At 44.5% G+C, this 16,813-nt stretch overlaps 1 protein-coding gene across 1 annotated transcript in view; it reads left to right on the top strand.

Moving 5' to 3' along the window:
- LOC116518328 (vacuolar protein sorting-associated protein 26A) overlaps positions 1 to 16,813 on the top strand; it is a 176,083-nt gene that overhangs the window by 120,855 nt on the left and 38,415 nt on the right. The window lies entirely within an intron of this gene.

The raw sequence follows: 16,813 nt of genomic DNA, 5'->3' as shown, positions 1-16,813 counted from the left end.
CCCGGGCTGCCGCTATAACGAAAGTGCGAGCCTCCGGATTTCAGCAGGTCCTATAGGTTCCGCAGCTCTTGGGCTCTCCCAGGAGCTGTTTCCAACAGTTTTTGCGGTCCGTTTGGAGGCTCCCCGGTGCTTTTTCGCCAGGTTAATGTGGAGCGAAAAAGCCCGGTCGCCATTCCAAACTCGCACATGCGCAGGAAATGTCACTAATATGATCTGCCTAATGACCGGCTGGCTGAGCGTGGCTAGGTGATCATGTGACTGGGTAGGTGTGACCAACTCAGTGTCATTCACAACAAGGGATGCCCCGCCAGCCTTTACTTGTCCCTCCCCTCCCAGCCCCTCATCGCCTGCCCACTTGGGCTCCTTAGGGCCCCAACAGGAAGCAGTTGTTGGAGCTAAGCAGTCACCATGAGAAAGAGTTGGGAAAATAGCTGGCTCAGTTCAAATTGGATCTGATCGAGAAGGAGGCTCAGCAGAAGCACCACACTTAGGACTATAAGCATAGGCTTTCCAAGCAGAGGGAAGACCTGAGGGAGTGAAAGGCCAGGTGCCAGTGCCTGAAGGCTCACTGCCATGATGCAGTCCCACTGGAACAAGGCCCTCCAGTTCTTTGCCACCAGTGGCACTTCCCTCCAGCCTTCGCCCAAAGCCCTGCACCAGGAGGCTGAAGTAGAACCCAAGTCGGAATTTCTGCCCCCCTCTGCCCCACACAAAAAGACACAGAAGGGGAGACTCTCTGCAGCGACACAAGTGTTCATTGCACGTAACCGGTCCAGGGTTTAGTTTTGAGGATCTCTGGTTTAGTGCAATATAAAAATGCAAATATTTTTCCTGCAGACCACCAACATTTTCTCGTGGACCACCAGTTGGTGACTGCTGTTCTAGAGGAGATGAGCTCTGAACAACCCATTATAAATTTATAAATTATTATAAATAATAAATATATCAAGGGGGTAATTTACTTAACAATACATATTATTACAGCAGCAAGAATGGTCTTTGCCCAAAACTGGAAAAACAGGGAAACCCCACAAGAAGGGGAAATCATTAGGAAAATTCTGACTTGTGCTGAAATGGATAAATTGATGTGGGAATTGAAGAATAAAGACGAATCAGAATATTATAAGATCTGGGATAAATTTTATCAATGGTTGGAACAAAAAGGAAATACTCAAAATAAGCAATGGCTAAGATTCATAGAATGGAGACTAGAATTATGTATGAAACTATAATAGTGAAAATGTATAAGATAAACACAAAGCAACATGGTTGGAAATATGATATTTCTATATTTGTAGATACGGAATAGATCAAATGTTAAAAAGCAGGGTGGTTACAATGTATAACTTTATATCTTAGCATGCATGGCATAGATTTTGCCGGGATGGTTACACCGTGTCCAGTGTTTTAATTTGGGTTCAATAAAAAACTTTTTATTAAGAAAAAAGAACCACCCAAAAGAGTGGGGAAACAGCAGAAACCTTACGTGAGGTCTTCACTTTAAAAGGGAAGGTAAAACTTCAAACCAAATAGGGGAACTGTCTGCAAACTAGGGGGGGGGGGCAGATTTAGCAATCCATGTTTGTTTCCTTAGCATTTGCAGCTGAGACAATTAACTTCTCAGGAACCTCTCCCAGAGTTGCTGTGTAGTAAGATGGCAGCTACTAAAAATTTATAAATAAATAAATCATGCAAATATCTGATGCCCACCAGACGCACTGCGATATCTGGGGACATGCAGGAACAGCCTTCATCACACATCACCACTAACTTTGAATGGGAAAAGGTGTTGCAGATCACAAGGAGCAGCATATATTTTTCAAGCGATCTGCAGGACATCCTCGACTTACGGACACAACTGAGCCCAAAATTCCTGTTGCTAAACAAGACATGCATTGGTAACATGCAATTCTTAGTTGAAAGCTTTAAAAAACAAAATATTATTATTTTGATGAAATGCTGTTGGCTGTGGAAAATATTCAGATGCATGTAGCTCTGGATAAGTTAGATTCACAAAAACAACATGACTTGAAAGCAGCAGGTCTGATGGAAAGAAATATTGACTGTACAGACATGGAACTGAGTTGACTCTGACAGTCTCTTACAACAGCAGAAACCTGATTGAGTGCAGAAGTGATACATTGGCATTCCCCAGGACAGTGGTGGTGAGCCTAGGCCTTTCCAGCAACCCTCACTGCCCTGTACTTGGGCATGACACGTCTGACTGGACATACTGTCAAACCCTCCTTCTCCCTGAAGAGGGAGAATTGCCCCATGGCGAGAGCCATGCTGCTCCTTGAGTTGCTTCTTGCTTCTGGTCCCGACCAGAGGAAAATGGTGAGACATGGAGGAACATCCAATTAGCTCAACCTCCCCTTTTCAAGACCAACCTTCCAAAGACCATCAGTCAGTCTTTTTTCCCTCCCTGTGAGCCCCCTTTGGAGAGGGGATTGAGGAAAAGGTAAAGGTTCCCCTGCACATATGTGCTAGTCCTTCCCGACTCTAGGGGGCGGTGCTCATCTCCGTTTCTAAGCTGAAGAGCCAGCGCTGTCCGAGGTCATGTGGCCAGTCGAAGGCGCACGGAACGCTGTTACCTTCCCACCAAAGGTGGTCCCTATTTTTCTACTTGCATTTTTTACGTGCTTTTGAACTGCTAGGTTGGCAGAAGCTGGGACAAGTAACGGGACCTCACTCCATTACGTGGCGCTAGGGATTCGAACTGCCAAACTGCCGACCCTTCTGATCGACAAGCTCAGCGTCTTAGCCACTGAGCCACTGTGTCCCTTTTACATCGCCTTTACAGACTCTTGTGCAAATGGCTCCCTGTCAAACCTGGGATTTGGGGAAGTCCTGGCAGGAGGCACAGGAAGATCTTCCACCTGATGCTCACTAAGCAGGACCATGGACACCTTGGAGAGATATTCTGGGAGGAGAGGGCAACTGAGAAAGAGCTTGGACTCCAGACAAGAGAGTTGGGGGGCCATGGTTTTCTCCTCTCCAACCTGTTTCTGGGAAGCCAAGTGGCCACGCTTACCTGAACAGCCTTCTGAATGCCACAACTGAGACCAGATCCCCCTGCAGGGAATAGGAGAGACCCGTGTCCATCTGCCAGCAGGCCAGGCCAGAAAGGGAGTGTGCACCAGCTGGTGGCTTTACAAGCGGGCACACAACAACCTCCTTCCCACAACAACTGGTCATTCACCATGGCCACTGGTTGAACCTTCACAAGTACGTGATTGTCTCAAGATTAGCATGCCTGGGCAGTCTGGTGGCCCATTCTTGTTGTCCTGTGGGCATCTGCCTTTCATGTGGGAAGATGTCTGTTCATGAATAGTGCAAAACTACCCACACCTGTGGCACAAAACACAGAGAAGGCCAGGGAGGCTCCGATTGCTTCACTCCTGGGCATCCCAAGGCAACACAGCCTGGTTTCTCCTGCCCACTGTTGAGTGGCTCTGGATCCTGTCCGCTGAGAGGTGAATGTCCCTGCTTTTGGCTGGTCTGAGGCCCTGGGTTCAAAAGTGGTGAAGAGCTGGAGGGTATAGAAGAGGGGAGGGGCTTCTCTGACATCATTCAAAGCCTCTGTGCAGTTACCTGGAGATCCTGATCACCTGGAGGTCCTGGTGGTGGTGTAGGAAGCATCGGTCTTCAGAGATACAGAGGAATGGTATTCCCCCTCTTTCCCCTTCCCTCTTCCCTCTTCATTCTCTCCCTTTCCCTCCAAGTCTTTTCCTCTCTCCCATTCCTCTCCCCCTCCTTCTCATTCCCTTTGCACTCACCTCCTTGTCCCCCCCATCCCCTTCTCACTCCCCTCTCCAGCCCACTCTACCTTTCCATCTTCCCCTCCCCTTCTGCCTCCCCCCTCCCCTTTCCATTTCCCCTTTCCTTCCCCTCCAATTCTTCTTCTGCTTCCCGCCACCCTCCCTCTCCTATTCTTCCCTCTTCCGCTCCAAGTTCCCCTCCCTGTCTTGTCTCCCTCCCCTCTCCCCAACCACCTCATCGTCCATCTCCTCTTCCCCGTCTCCATTCCCTTCGCTTCCTCAGCCCCTCCTCTCCTTGTTGTCATCTCCCTCCCTCCATCACCTCCTCCTCTTCCCCTCCCTCTCTCCTCCCCTCCCTGTCCTCCTTGGTCCCTTTCCCCCTTTGAATTCCATTCCCACTCCACTGTTACCCCCCTCCTCTCCCTTCCTTCCTTCCTTCCTTCCTTCCTTCCTTCCATTCCCTCTCCTCTCCACAAACCTATCATGGTCTATCTCCCCTCTCCCCCTCTGTATCTCCTCCACTCTTCCTCTTTTCCTCTTCTTCTCTCCCTCTTCCTGACCCCCTCTCCTTCCATCACCCCCTCCCTCCCTATCCCCCTCCCATTCTTCCTGTCCCTCTCCCCCAGTCTCCCTTGCCATCTCTTCTGGCATTTTCCTTCCCCTCTCCCTCTTCCCTTCCCACCCTTTATTTTTCCTCCCCCTCCCTCACTTGCTCCCTCTCCCCCTCTCTTCACTTTCTCTCCCTTTCCCCTCCCTTCTTCTCCCTGACCCTCTCATGGTCTATCTCCCCACCTACACCTCTTCCCCCCTCTTTTTCTTTACTCTCGCCTTCCCCTCCCCATCTCCCCTTTGCTTTCCCTCCTCCCCTTTCCATCCCTCTCCTTTCTTCTGTGTTTCACTCCCTTCCCCTTCTCCTTCCCCTCTCTGTCCTCTTGCCTCTCTGTGTCCACCTTCCTCCTTTACCTCTTCCTTAAGCCTTTGCTCTGACTATCCCCCCTTATCCTGATCCTCACTCTCACTTACCCCCTGAAAGTTTGTTACAAAAAGAAGAAAGTTTGGGAGCCCTTCTGAAGACCAGCTTACATCTAGGAAGGCATCTTCACTCTGATAACTGACAAGTTTAGCCTGCAGGGATGAGGTCATAAAGACACCATAATTCCCAAGGAGATGACAGGCTTCCCTTGGCATCCTATCAAAGGTCAGCTGCCCCCTCCTTTTCTACCTACACCAATGCCAGGCAAAGGTCTCTAGAAAGAGAGCAAACCAATCACTAAAGCTGATCTCTCTCTCTCTCTCTCTCCCTCCCTCCTTCCCTCCCCCCCTTCTCTCCTCTCAGAGTAGACTGGGAAATCTTGTTTAAAAACTTGGTAAAATTGGCAATGGCACAATTAACATTAGTTATATCAATTCTTTTTTTTTTAAAAAAAATTAGTCTCTCAAATATCTCAAGACCTAAAATGGACATCTAAAACCAAAATCTTCATCCAAAAAGCACAACAAAGAATGTTCTTTCTGCGCTAACTCAGAAATCTCAAACTGCCGAAAGAGCTGCTGATTCTGTTCCACAGAGGAATTATTGAGTCTGTCATCTGCACCTCCATAACTGTCTGGTTTGGCTCTGCAACCCAACAAGACAGACACAGACTTCAGAGGACAATTAGAACTGCAAAAAACAAAAAACAAAAACCAATTACTGCCAACCTGCCTTCCATCAAGGACCTGTACACTGAACGGGTCAAAAAGAGGGCTGTGAAAATATTGACAGAGCCCTCATATCCTGGACATAAATTGTTTCTACACTATAGTGCACTACATACCAAGTCAACTAGACACAAGAACAGTTTTTCTCCCGAACGCCATCACTCTGCTAAATAAATAATCCCCTCAACACTGTCAAACCATTCACTAAGGCTGCATTACTATTACTGTTGGTCTTCTCATCGTTCCTATCACCCATCTCCTCCCACTTATGACTCAGGATTGAAACTTTGTTGTTTGTATCCTTATGATTTATATTGATTGTTTCCTAGTATGAATTGATTGCTTATTTGTACCCTATGAGTATCAATAAGTATTGTACCTTATGATTCTTGACGAATGGACCTTTTCTTTTATGTACACTGAGAGCATATGCACCAAACACAAACTCCTTGTATGTCCAATCACACTTGGCCGATAAAGAATTCTATTCTATTCTACCAACCCTCCATGTCCGTGAATAGTTCATTTATAAGCCTGCATCATTTGACATAGAGACTCTTTTACCATTTCAGAATAACAAGAGTTAAAACAGACCTTGGAGGTCTCCTAGTCTAGCCTAACCCCCTGCTCAAACAGGAGACCCTATACTATTCCAGACAATCTCCCTAGAGAACAGTGAACTTACAGGGGGGTGGGGAGACCTTAATAGTGATTACTGTGCCTTTTGGCACTAACTCTCTATGTTATTACGGCAACCTCATTTTGCTAAGCCTTCATTATATACAGTATAGCTGAAATCATCACAAACTCAAATCCCTCACTGTATGTACACTTCAATTATTGAAAGACGCATAGACAAAATGCTGACAAGGGGCCCTTGTGGCTGAAGGAGGCAATCCCAAAGGCCAGAATTCTAATATTTTTTTCTTTATGTATGTGTGTGTAACTCATACTAAGTTCAAGACACAACTGAGGGTAAAACACATAAAACCAAGGTATTGAAAGGCCACTTCTGATTCTGGTGTAGTGATCAAACAAGAGCTGTGACATCAACTTAAAATCCCATTCAGAGCATGAGTGCAGTGAGTTATAGATCTAACTAGCTCATAACCTGGCATTGCCCGGGTATTTATTTATAGGGGGGAAATGTCTGGACCAGACATAATTTCTAATGTTGGATTTTCCTCCTTACCGGAGCCTCCTTGTGGAGTACTGTGAAGCTGTTACCATGGCAACTCCACTGTGCTGTACAGTAGAAGCCATTTTATGGCAGTACAGTAGAAGCCATTTTAAGGCACAATAGGCTGTATCTTAACAGAACACAAACCCGGAGGGATGTGAGGGGTGTCCTATCCTCACAGTATTTGTTTCCAGAGAGTATGTCATCTGTGTACCAAGTTTGGTTGAAATTGCTTGCGGCGTTCCAGAGTTAGGGGTGCAAGGGTCTTGTAACTTGTCAGCTTTAAGACTTGCACACTTCAATGCCAGAGTTCCTGAGCCAACATGACTGGAGGAGGAATTCTGGGAGTTAACTCACTTAACAATGGACATTTTGGGCTCAAATGAGGTTGCAAGTCGGGAGACTGCCTGTATTCAGTCTTTCCCCTCCAATCCAACCACCATAGCATTCCAAAGCCAGAATCGTCACCAAATCACCTGCATGTTGTCATTTCATCTTGACAGGTTGTAAGGACTTTTTTTAGGGGGAAAATGTCACATTAAGACCCATTTGTATTTATGTATGAATTAAGGGCTATGTTCCCACTGTGGAAGAAATGTCCTTCTGGGTGCAGTTCCAAGTGGAGAAAAAAACACTGGATTCATGGAAGTTGCTTGGAAAGAAGGTTTATTGATGAACAGGGTCACATGGCTTGAGATGTTGGGCAAAAAAAAAGGGAAGAGATGCTGAGAGTGCCTGGGTTTTATGCCCTCTCTGGGCTTTTGAATTGGAGCTTGTGTTCTGATTGGATGTCAGCCAATCAGGCTGGTTGGGGCCCTGCAGTGGTAACTTTGTAGGCTATCTTTTGAGTCCTAGGCTTGGTTGGCTCTTGCTGGGTGATGATGTAATGAAAGGGCTTTGGGATTCCTCTTATGGCTCTGCCTGAAGGATGTAGATCTTTGTTATGTGGAATAGACTGGCCCAGCCCTTAATGCAGAGGTGAAATTCAGCAGGTTCTGACAGGTTCTGGAGAACCGGTAGCGGAAATTTTGAGCAGTTCTGAGAACCGGTAAATACCACCCCTGGCTGGCCCCAGAGTCGGGTGGGAATGGAGATTTTGCAGTATCCTTCCTCTACCATGCCTACCAGGCCACACCCACGAACCAGTAGTAAAAAAAAAAAGAATTTCACCACTGTCTTAATGGCCCATTGACAAAAGTGTGGGCATAGGTTCCCAATTTACCCGCCCGAGTGTTGACTGTTGAATGAAAGTTGTGTTTTATTATTTTTCTTTTGTTCACACTTTGTTTGTCTTTTGATATTGCACCCCCTTCCCTGTGATTGTAAGCCGCCCTGAGTCCCCTCAGGGAAAAGGGAGGCCTATAAATCTTAATAAAATGAAAAATGAAAATGAAATGTGAGTTTCTGCCACTCTTTCAGAAGAAATATTCTGCCCTTTTAATATTTCCTAAAATATTTCATTTTTCTAGGAGAGGGGTGGGTGCTGACTTCCTACACCTCCATGTGTATAAAAACCACGGTTCCTCCGTGGTTCATGTGGGTAATCCCCCCAGCTCTTTGCTGAACCAGAGCCAATCCAAATTTAGCGCTAGAGGTTGGCAACTTCTCGTGGGCAAGCCTTAGCATCCGGGCAGACTGGCAAAACCCACAGGAGGTGGAGAAAATCCAAGAAGACAACCTTGTCATATGCCTGGAGGAAGTTGAAATCTTTTTTCCCCTGGGGTAGCGGTGGGTATTTGTTTTTAATGCCATGATAAGAGGAGATCCAATGGAAGCAGTTTCTGTCTTCTATCTCAAAATAATCAGCAGTGACTGCCAGGGGGCAACTCTAGGGCTGCAAAAAATATCCAAGTGTTTCCAACAACGCTTCTCCTCATAATAATATGACGTTTTCTAGTCATAATTATGGCTTTCAAAGAAGGAATAAGAAATCATGCTGTGTTGTGCTCATTCCCTTCATTTCAGAAACAGTTTCCATCCGGTGTCTCACCACACAACGCGAGTTGTTTGGGCCAACTGAGTTACTTCTTTTCTGATTCTGCTTCGGCCTATTTGTAGCCCCCTCCCCACAAACTCATCTTTTATGTGTTTTGATTTGTTTTAATTTTATACAGGGGTGGGCTTCAAAAATTGCAGCAATGGGTTCGCTGCCAGTTGCTGGGTGGGTGTGTTCATGATGGGCATGGCCTAACTGGCCTCCTGCACCCATAGCAGTGGGGGGAGCGTTTTTTACCCTCCCAAGCTCTGGAGGCTTTTATCGAGCCTCTGGAGGGCAAAAACTGCTTCCCCTAGGCTCCGGAGGCTCTCCGGAGGCCGGAAACAGGCCCGTCTCCAGGTTTACGGAACCTCCAGTAGGCCTGTTTCCCCCCCGCCCTGAGCCTCCGCGTGGGCCCTGCACTTACCTGGCATGATGAGCGGGCCGTGTGGAGACTCCTGGAAAGGGTGGGGTGGGTGGGGTAGGGGCCAACAAGGAGTTTGGGGTTCGCAGAACTGCGCAGAATCTTCGCTAGAGGATCACCTGAACCCATGCGAACCCCCAGCAGGCCACCCCTGATTTTATATCATAATGATCTCGTAGAGCTTGGCATGTATGGTTCTTTGTGTCTCACCCCTAACTCCAGCTTCTTGATTTAAAGGAAGCCATGATGCCCTTCTTCCCACCTACCCATCTTGTCCCTGCTTTTCTTATAATTTGTTGGCATTCAAATCCTTAGGTCTTATGTTCTCACCCTCCAAGCCATCTGCAGTATCAATATGCCAACATAATTATTATAACTATTAGAGAAATACCTAGTTTGAAAGTTGCCAAGGTACTACCATTTTACCATTAAATATCATTTCATTATTTTAACAGAATCACTGAATATCAGAGTTGGAAGGGACCTTAGAGGTCTTCTAGTCCAATCCTCTGCTCAAGCAGGAGTCCCAGAGGTGGTATTCAGCAGGTTCTGACCAGTTCTGGAGAACCGGTAGTGGAATTTTTGAGTAGTTTGGCGAACCAGTAAATACCACCTCTGATTGGCTCCACCCTCATCTATTCTCTGCCTCCTGAGTCCCAGCTGATCGGGAAGGAATGGAGATTTTACAGTATCCTTCCCCTGCCATGCCTACAGAACCGGGAGTAAAAAAAATTGAATCCCACCCCTGAGGAGTCCCTATACTGTCCTGGACAAATGGCTGTCCAATCTCTTCTTTAAAGTTTCTGGTGTGAGGCGCACTCAAAACTTCTGGAGCCAAGCCGTTCTATTGATTGGTTCTCACTGCTGGGAAATTTCTCCTTAGTTCTAGGTTGGTTCTCTCTTCAATAAATTTCCATCCACTCTTCTGGTCCTGCCTTCAGATGCTTTGGAGAATAGGTTGACCCCGCTCTTCTTTGTGGCATGGAGATGCATGCATGGAGGAATGGTCACTTGGTAGCCGGGAGGTTTCCTTGGATAGCAAAGGCTCAGCTGTTGTTTCTGTTTTGCAAACCACCAAACAACTTCATAAATACACCAAAAACTTGAACTTAGATTGAGGGGTTCACCCACAAATGCGCGAACGACAAAAGCGCGCCTGACTAAACCGCGGTGACAAAACTGCGAATTCTAAAGCGCGCCGACGAATGAGCGCTGAAGCACGCCGACAACAGTGCGCCGACAGAAGCGCGCTGTAACCCTAACCCTAACCCTAACCCTAACCCTAACCCTAACCCTAACCCTAACCCTAAACCTAAACCTCACCTTAACTTAAATCACGCTTCTGTCAGCGCCCTGTTGTCGGCGCGTTGATGACATCGCGGTTTTAGCGCCGCGGTTTTGTCGGCGCACTTTTGTCGTTCGCGCATTTGTCGGGTCACGAGATTGAGGAACCACTAGAATGTATTTTATTTCCTGGGTGGGTGGGGGGCAGTTAGAGGAGGGGATTTTTTGCTAAAGTGGGATTGAAACTAGCTCAGGAGATGGCCTAATTTTGACAGTCTTCTGCAGAATTGCAGAATTGATTTGTTCATCGTGTCCCCTGTGCATTTCCTGCATTTCAGAGTTATTTCTTTTCTGCATTTCAAACTAGAAGACTTCTCTGTGTCAGCTGCAAATTAACAGATTAAAGAAGGCTTTAGAACTAGAAATGGTATGGGGTGGAAGTGCTACAGAACTGGACTCTGGAGAAGGGGTTAAGACAAGAAGGGAAAATCTTAAACTTATGAAAAGATTACTGTTAAATCAGCAAGGCCATTTCCTCGAAGGAGGCATTTCTTATCATCAATTCTCATATCAGATTTTGCCTGGCAGCTATTTTAAAAGCAGACCACAATATGCATCCATGGAGGCTTTTTAAATAACCCATGTCCTAAAAGGCTTATGCTTAAATCAATAAAAAAAAACTACAGAAGATAATGGTAAGAATGTTATATTTCTATTAAGTATTTCCTATTAACTTAACAACATTGACCTCTGATAAATGCAATGCACCAGAGATGCTAATGCATTTTGTTAAAGTCAAAAACTACAGGGTAATCACAAATGCTGGATTAGAATTCTTTTTTTGGGGGGGGGGGAAATCATAGAAACACGGGCATGGAAGGGACTTTGGAGGTCTTCTAATCCTAATTTACACATAATAAAAGTTGCTGGAACATATTTGTATTTATTAGTTTGTCAAACGTGCATAATAGCAGGTATTAATATAAACATGGACATGAATGAAAGACATTAATACAAATAAATGGGGACAGTAGGGCAGGGACGGTAGGCACGCTGGGGCGCTTATGCACGCTCCCTTTACGGACCTCTTAGGAGTGGGGTGAGGTCCATGGTAGACAGTTTAAGGTTGAAGCTGTGAGGGTTAGAGGGTGTCAGGTAGAGCATTCCAGGTGTTGACCACTCTGTTGCTGAAGTCGTATTTTCTGCAATCGGGTTTGGAACGGTTTACCTTGAGTTTGTATTGATTGTTTGCCTGTGTATTATTGAGGTTGAATCTGAAGAAGTCGTTGACAGGTGAGATGTTTTAGCAGACAATTTTGTGTACTGTGCTTAGATCATACCTCAGGTGGCGCAGCTCCTGATTGTCCAAGCCTAAAATTTCAAGCCTGGTGGCATAGGGAATTTTATTGTGAGTAGAGGAGCGGAGGACTCTTCTCGTGAAATACCTCTGGACCCGCTCAATCGTATTAATGTCCGAATACAGTGTGGATTCCAGGCAGATGAGCTGTATTCAAGAATTGGTCTGGCAAAGGTGTTACATACCCTAGTTAGCAATACAATGATACTGGAGAAGAAGCTTCGCAAAATTGGGTTAACAACTCTTAATGCTTTCGTAGCAATGCTGTTAGAGTGGGCTCTGGGGCTTAGATCGTTTGAAATGAATACGCCTAGGTCCTTGACAGAGTGAGGGTTGTCTACGAGGTTGTTTCACCCAAACTTGTATTTGGTGTTCTGATTTTTATTGCCAATGTGTAGGGCAGAGCATTTATTGGTGCTGCATAACGTGCCTGCATTATTTGGAAGGAGGCAGCAATGGAGGGATAAGATGTCTCTTAAGCCTTCTCCGTTTGTAATTGTCAGCTTTTGTGCAGACAATGACCCATTAGGCTATGGTGTTATGTATTGGATACAATATATAATTTAATTTGTGGACGTGTCAATTAAGGTAATTATAGAGTACAGATTCTGCTTTATTCTGCAAATCACCTTTTTCTCTTCTTGCTGAATAATGTAATTTTATCTGAACATGATCTGAGACTTCTTGGGAACGCTTAGTCAAGGTTCAATTTCCTTTGAAAGAATAGCTGGCTGAACTAGAATGGTTTGGATGTGATTAGAAATGTCTTAGAGTAGGGGTGTCAAACTCAAGGCCCCGGGGTCGGATTCGGCCTGCGAGGTGTTTAGATATGGCCCACAGGCCACCCTGGAAACAGTGAAGGACTGGCCCGCAGGGCTTCTGCCAGTGAAAACAGAACCCGGGAGGGTTTTGTGCAGCCCTCCCAAGCTCCATTTTCGCTGGCAGAAGGTTGCAGGAGGCAGCCCCAAAAAGAGGTCGGCAGCCCATTTTTGCTGGCAGAGTGATCATGCCACCACAGGTGCCCTCGACATGAGTGACATCAAGCTGGCCACACCCATCTTGGCACACATCCCAAAGCCCCCACATGGTCAAAAACAACCCTGATGTGGCCCTCAATGAAATCGAGTTTGACACCCCTGTCTTAAACCATTTGGGACAAGCAGTTTAAATACTCCATAAGAAAAAAGTATATTATGTTATCCGATTGTCATAAAAGGAACCCTAGCAAGAGGTATGCTGGCTAGGGAATTCTGGCAGTTGAAGTCACACGCCTTAAAATTGCCAGGGTTGGACACCCCTGATTTAGACAGTAGTTAAGATGGTGCCATTTTGCTTTGCAGAAAATCTAAATGACCACCTTATAGGAAAACCTTATAGATTTAGAATGCAATCCTGTTTTTCTTCCCAACTTGACCATGGACAGTAAAATTAATGATCATCTTGTAACCATTCAAAGAGTGGAAGCGTGTTAATTTCACTTTCCCTTCTCAGTCAACCCCTTAGCAATTGTACTATTTTACAGGCCAAATGGGACAATAAAATATTTAGAACTAGCTGATAACCCGGTATTGCCTGGGTATTTATTTATAGGGGGGAAATGTCTGGACCAAACATAATTTCTAATGTTGGATTTTCCCCCTTACCAGAGGGACCCCCCTTGTGGAGTATGGTGAAGTCATTACCATGGCAACTCCATTGTGCTGTACAGTAGGAGCAATTTTAAGGCACAACAGCCTGTTTCTTAACAGAACACACACCCGAGGGGTGTTATGAGTGCCTTACCCCTACAGTATTTGTCTCCAGAGAATAAATCATCTGTGTACCAAATCTGATTGCTCAAGGCATTCCAGAGTTATGTTCGAACAAACACATACACACACACAGCATATATATATATATATATATATATATATATATATATATATATATATATATATATATACACATACATACACACACACACACACACACACACACACACACACACACACACACACACACACATATATATATATATATATATATATATATATATATATTTAGTGTCACAACCCCTGGTATGCCCCAATTATGGGAGGAAGCTAACTGCTTCCATTATCTGTCTATTGGCTTGTCACAAGAGTCCATCACGACAGGAACCCAATATTTTTACTGTTGCCTTTGTTACATTTGTGGTATTTGTGCTGATAAATAAATAAAGGGAGACTAGTATAGATCTATTTCAAGCTATTTAGCTCTCATCAGCTAACCATACCCTTACTGGGATTCAAACCATCCATCCATCCATATATATAAATATATATGGATGGATGGATGGATGGATGGAGAGAGAGAGTGGGAGGTCTTTCCATCAGTGCTATAGCAAACATCACTGTAGCCCACAATCACTTTTTATGTGATGTGGGCTATACATCTGATTCCCCTGATTCCAAGCTTTTACAGTTTTCCTAAAAAGAAAAAGATACAAGCTACCTGTCTACATGCTTACATTGTTTATGCCATGTTCAGATTCATTGGAAGGCTTACAAAAGCAAGTAATGTGAAGGACCTTTCTGAGATCTGCAGACCACATCACTTAATGTACAAATACAGGTAGTCCTTAACTTATGACCACAACTGAGCCCCAAAGTTCTGCTGCTAAGCAAGTCAGTTATTCAGTGAGTTTTGCCTCATTTCACAACCTTTCTAGCCACAGTTGCTAAGCGAATCACTGCAGTTGTTAAGTGAATCACATGGTCATTAAGCAAATCTGCCTTCCCCCATTATCTTTGTCCTTGTCAGAAGCTGGCTGGGAAGGTCACAAATGGTGATCACATGACTCTGGGACAGTGAAACGGTCATAAGTACATGCCAGTTGCCAAGTGCTTGAATTTTGATTGTGTGACCATGGGGATGCTGCAATAGTTAATTTAATTAATTTAATTTAATTTATTAGATTTATAGGCCACCCAATCCCAGAGTTGAAGTGTGAAAACTGGTCATGACACTTTTTTCAGTGCCGTGGTAAACTTTGAAGAGTCCCTAACTGGATGGTCGTAAGTCAAGGACTACTGTAACTACTACTTCCTATTTTGTTAATAAACATCACATTAAGAGGTGAGAAAAAGCATCGATAGGAAATAAACTGGGTAGAATCACTCTGTGGTATGCATACTTGTTGAGTACAACTTCCTTTATGCTACACAAAATGTTCTTTCGATAATGATATCAATTTTTCCAATGAATACTTTTCAAACTGCTGGCCCAGAGTCATAAAGACACAGGAGCTGCTTTTTCGATATAAGTGTTTGTTAGAGTAGGCAGTTTTCATATCCTCTGCTCTGGCCATGTTCTGAAAACACATTGGTGTTGCTGTTATGAACACACCAGTCACAGAATCCCATGTTATTAAAGCCAAGCCAACCATGCTAAAAGATTGAAAAGTAGTAAGGCATTTCTGGTCTGGAAATGAACTCCTAAACAGAATTCAGTACTGATGTGACAGTATTGATGTGTGAGTTACACATCTTGTGCTCTAACAACCTGGGTAGTCACAATGACTGCATCAGGGAGAGCAGGGGTAAGGGGTCATTAAGTGAGGTGATCACATGGGCACTTAATAACCCTCATGACTTGTGACCATAATAGGCAGGCTCCATTTTGGCCATAACTCGATGTCACACTAATATAGTTTTATATTAATAAGTGTTACTTTATTTTAATATATTCTGACATGGATTAATTTCCGATAAAGAATGATTGCTTTAATTTATAATAAACATTCTTCATAGAAATTTGGCTGCTGGGCCAGAATTGTATTTGCACAGCACTGGAAAAGTGTTCCTACAAATGAGAACGTGATTAGGAGAACATTAAGAATGTGCAGAAATGAATAGGTTAACACTTGCACTTAAAGAGAAGGAGCAAAGCAAATATTATAGGATATAGGAACTATTCTACTGATAGTTAGAAAATAAATATGAAAGTTAGAAATGAAAGTAGACTAGTGAACTATAGAAAATATATTAATATAATTAAATAATTCAAGAAGAGGATTGTTATAATATCAGATATGTTATGTATATCACTATTGTCATGAGCACATAAATAATGAGTATGGTTGTAAATTTTAACTGTTATTGTACAAGATATTTATATCCAGACAACACACTGTTTAATGGAAGATGGATTGTTTGTATTAAAATAAAATAAAATAAAATAAAATAAATTGTGACAAAAAGAAAAAAAATTGGCTGCTGGCAGAGGAAAACTTCCAAAATGTTTTAATTGCTAAATATTCTCATATTATGTAAACCAATAGATACCAATCAGTGGTGGGTTTCAATTTTTTTTAGAACCTCTTCTGTAGGTGTGGCCTGCTTTATGGGAGTGGCTTGCTGGCCATGTGACCAGGTGGGAGTGGCTTGGCAGTCATGTGACTGGGTGGGCATGGCCAACTTGTAAAATGTGGTGAAACTCACTTAACAACGCTCTTGCTTAGCAACCAAAATGTTGGCTCAGAAACTCTGGCATTTGAAGCATGCAAGTCTTAAAACTGTCAAGTTACAAGACCCTTGCACCCCTCACCCTTTAGAAAAAAAACCCAGGGATGTTCAAACATGACAATTTTAAGATTTTAAGGTTTAAATAGGACTCTTAGAGGCGGGTGGGGCAATTGGTGAGCCAGCCAATCAGTGAGCGGTGGGCGGGGCAAGCATGGTGCGGACAGGCAGGGGGAGAGAGCTGGAAACGGTTCTAAATGGCACGGTAAATTTGTGGAACCTCTTCTATAGAAGAGGTTAGCACTGGCAGGAAGCCACCCCTGATTCAGTAGAATTTACTCCTAGGTACCATATTTTTCAGCATATAAGACACACCTTTTTCCCTCAAAAAAGAGGGTGAAAATCTGGGTGCGTCTTATAGACTGAATACAGCAATTTTTTGCCTCCTGAAACCCCAACCCCTTTGCAAAAATGGCTGTGCATAGCAGGGGTGGGTTTCTCGCCCCGTTCCAACCGGATCGGTTGGAACGAGGCCGGTGGCGTCCTCGCGCACGCGCGCGGCGTCCTCACGCACGCACGTGGCGTGCGCATGCGTACTAGCGTCTGCGCGATGCTCCAGCTGCTCCTGGAGGATCGCGCAGGCGCTGTAT

Source organism: Thamnophis elegans, chromosome 15 (genome assembly GCF_009769535.1).
Source record: "Thamnophis elegans isolate rThaEle1 chromosome 15, rThaEle1.pri, whole genome shotgun sequence".
Classification (NCBI taxonomy): Eukaryota; Metazoa; Chordata; class Lepidosauria; order Squamata; family Colubridae; genus Thamnophis; species Thamnophis elegans.
The sequence above is the reverse complement of the archived record's forward strand: the minus strand, read 5'-3'. Positions and strand labels throughout refer to the sequence as shown.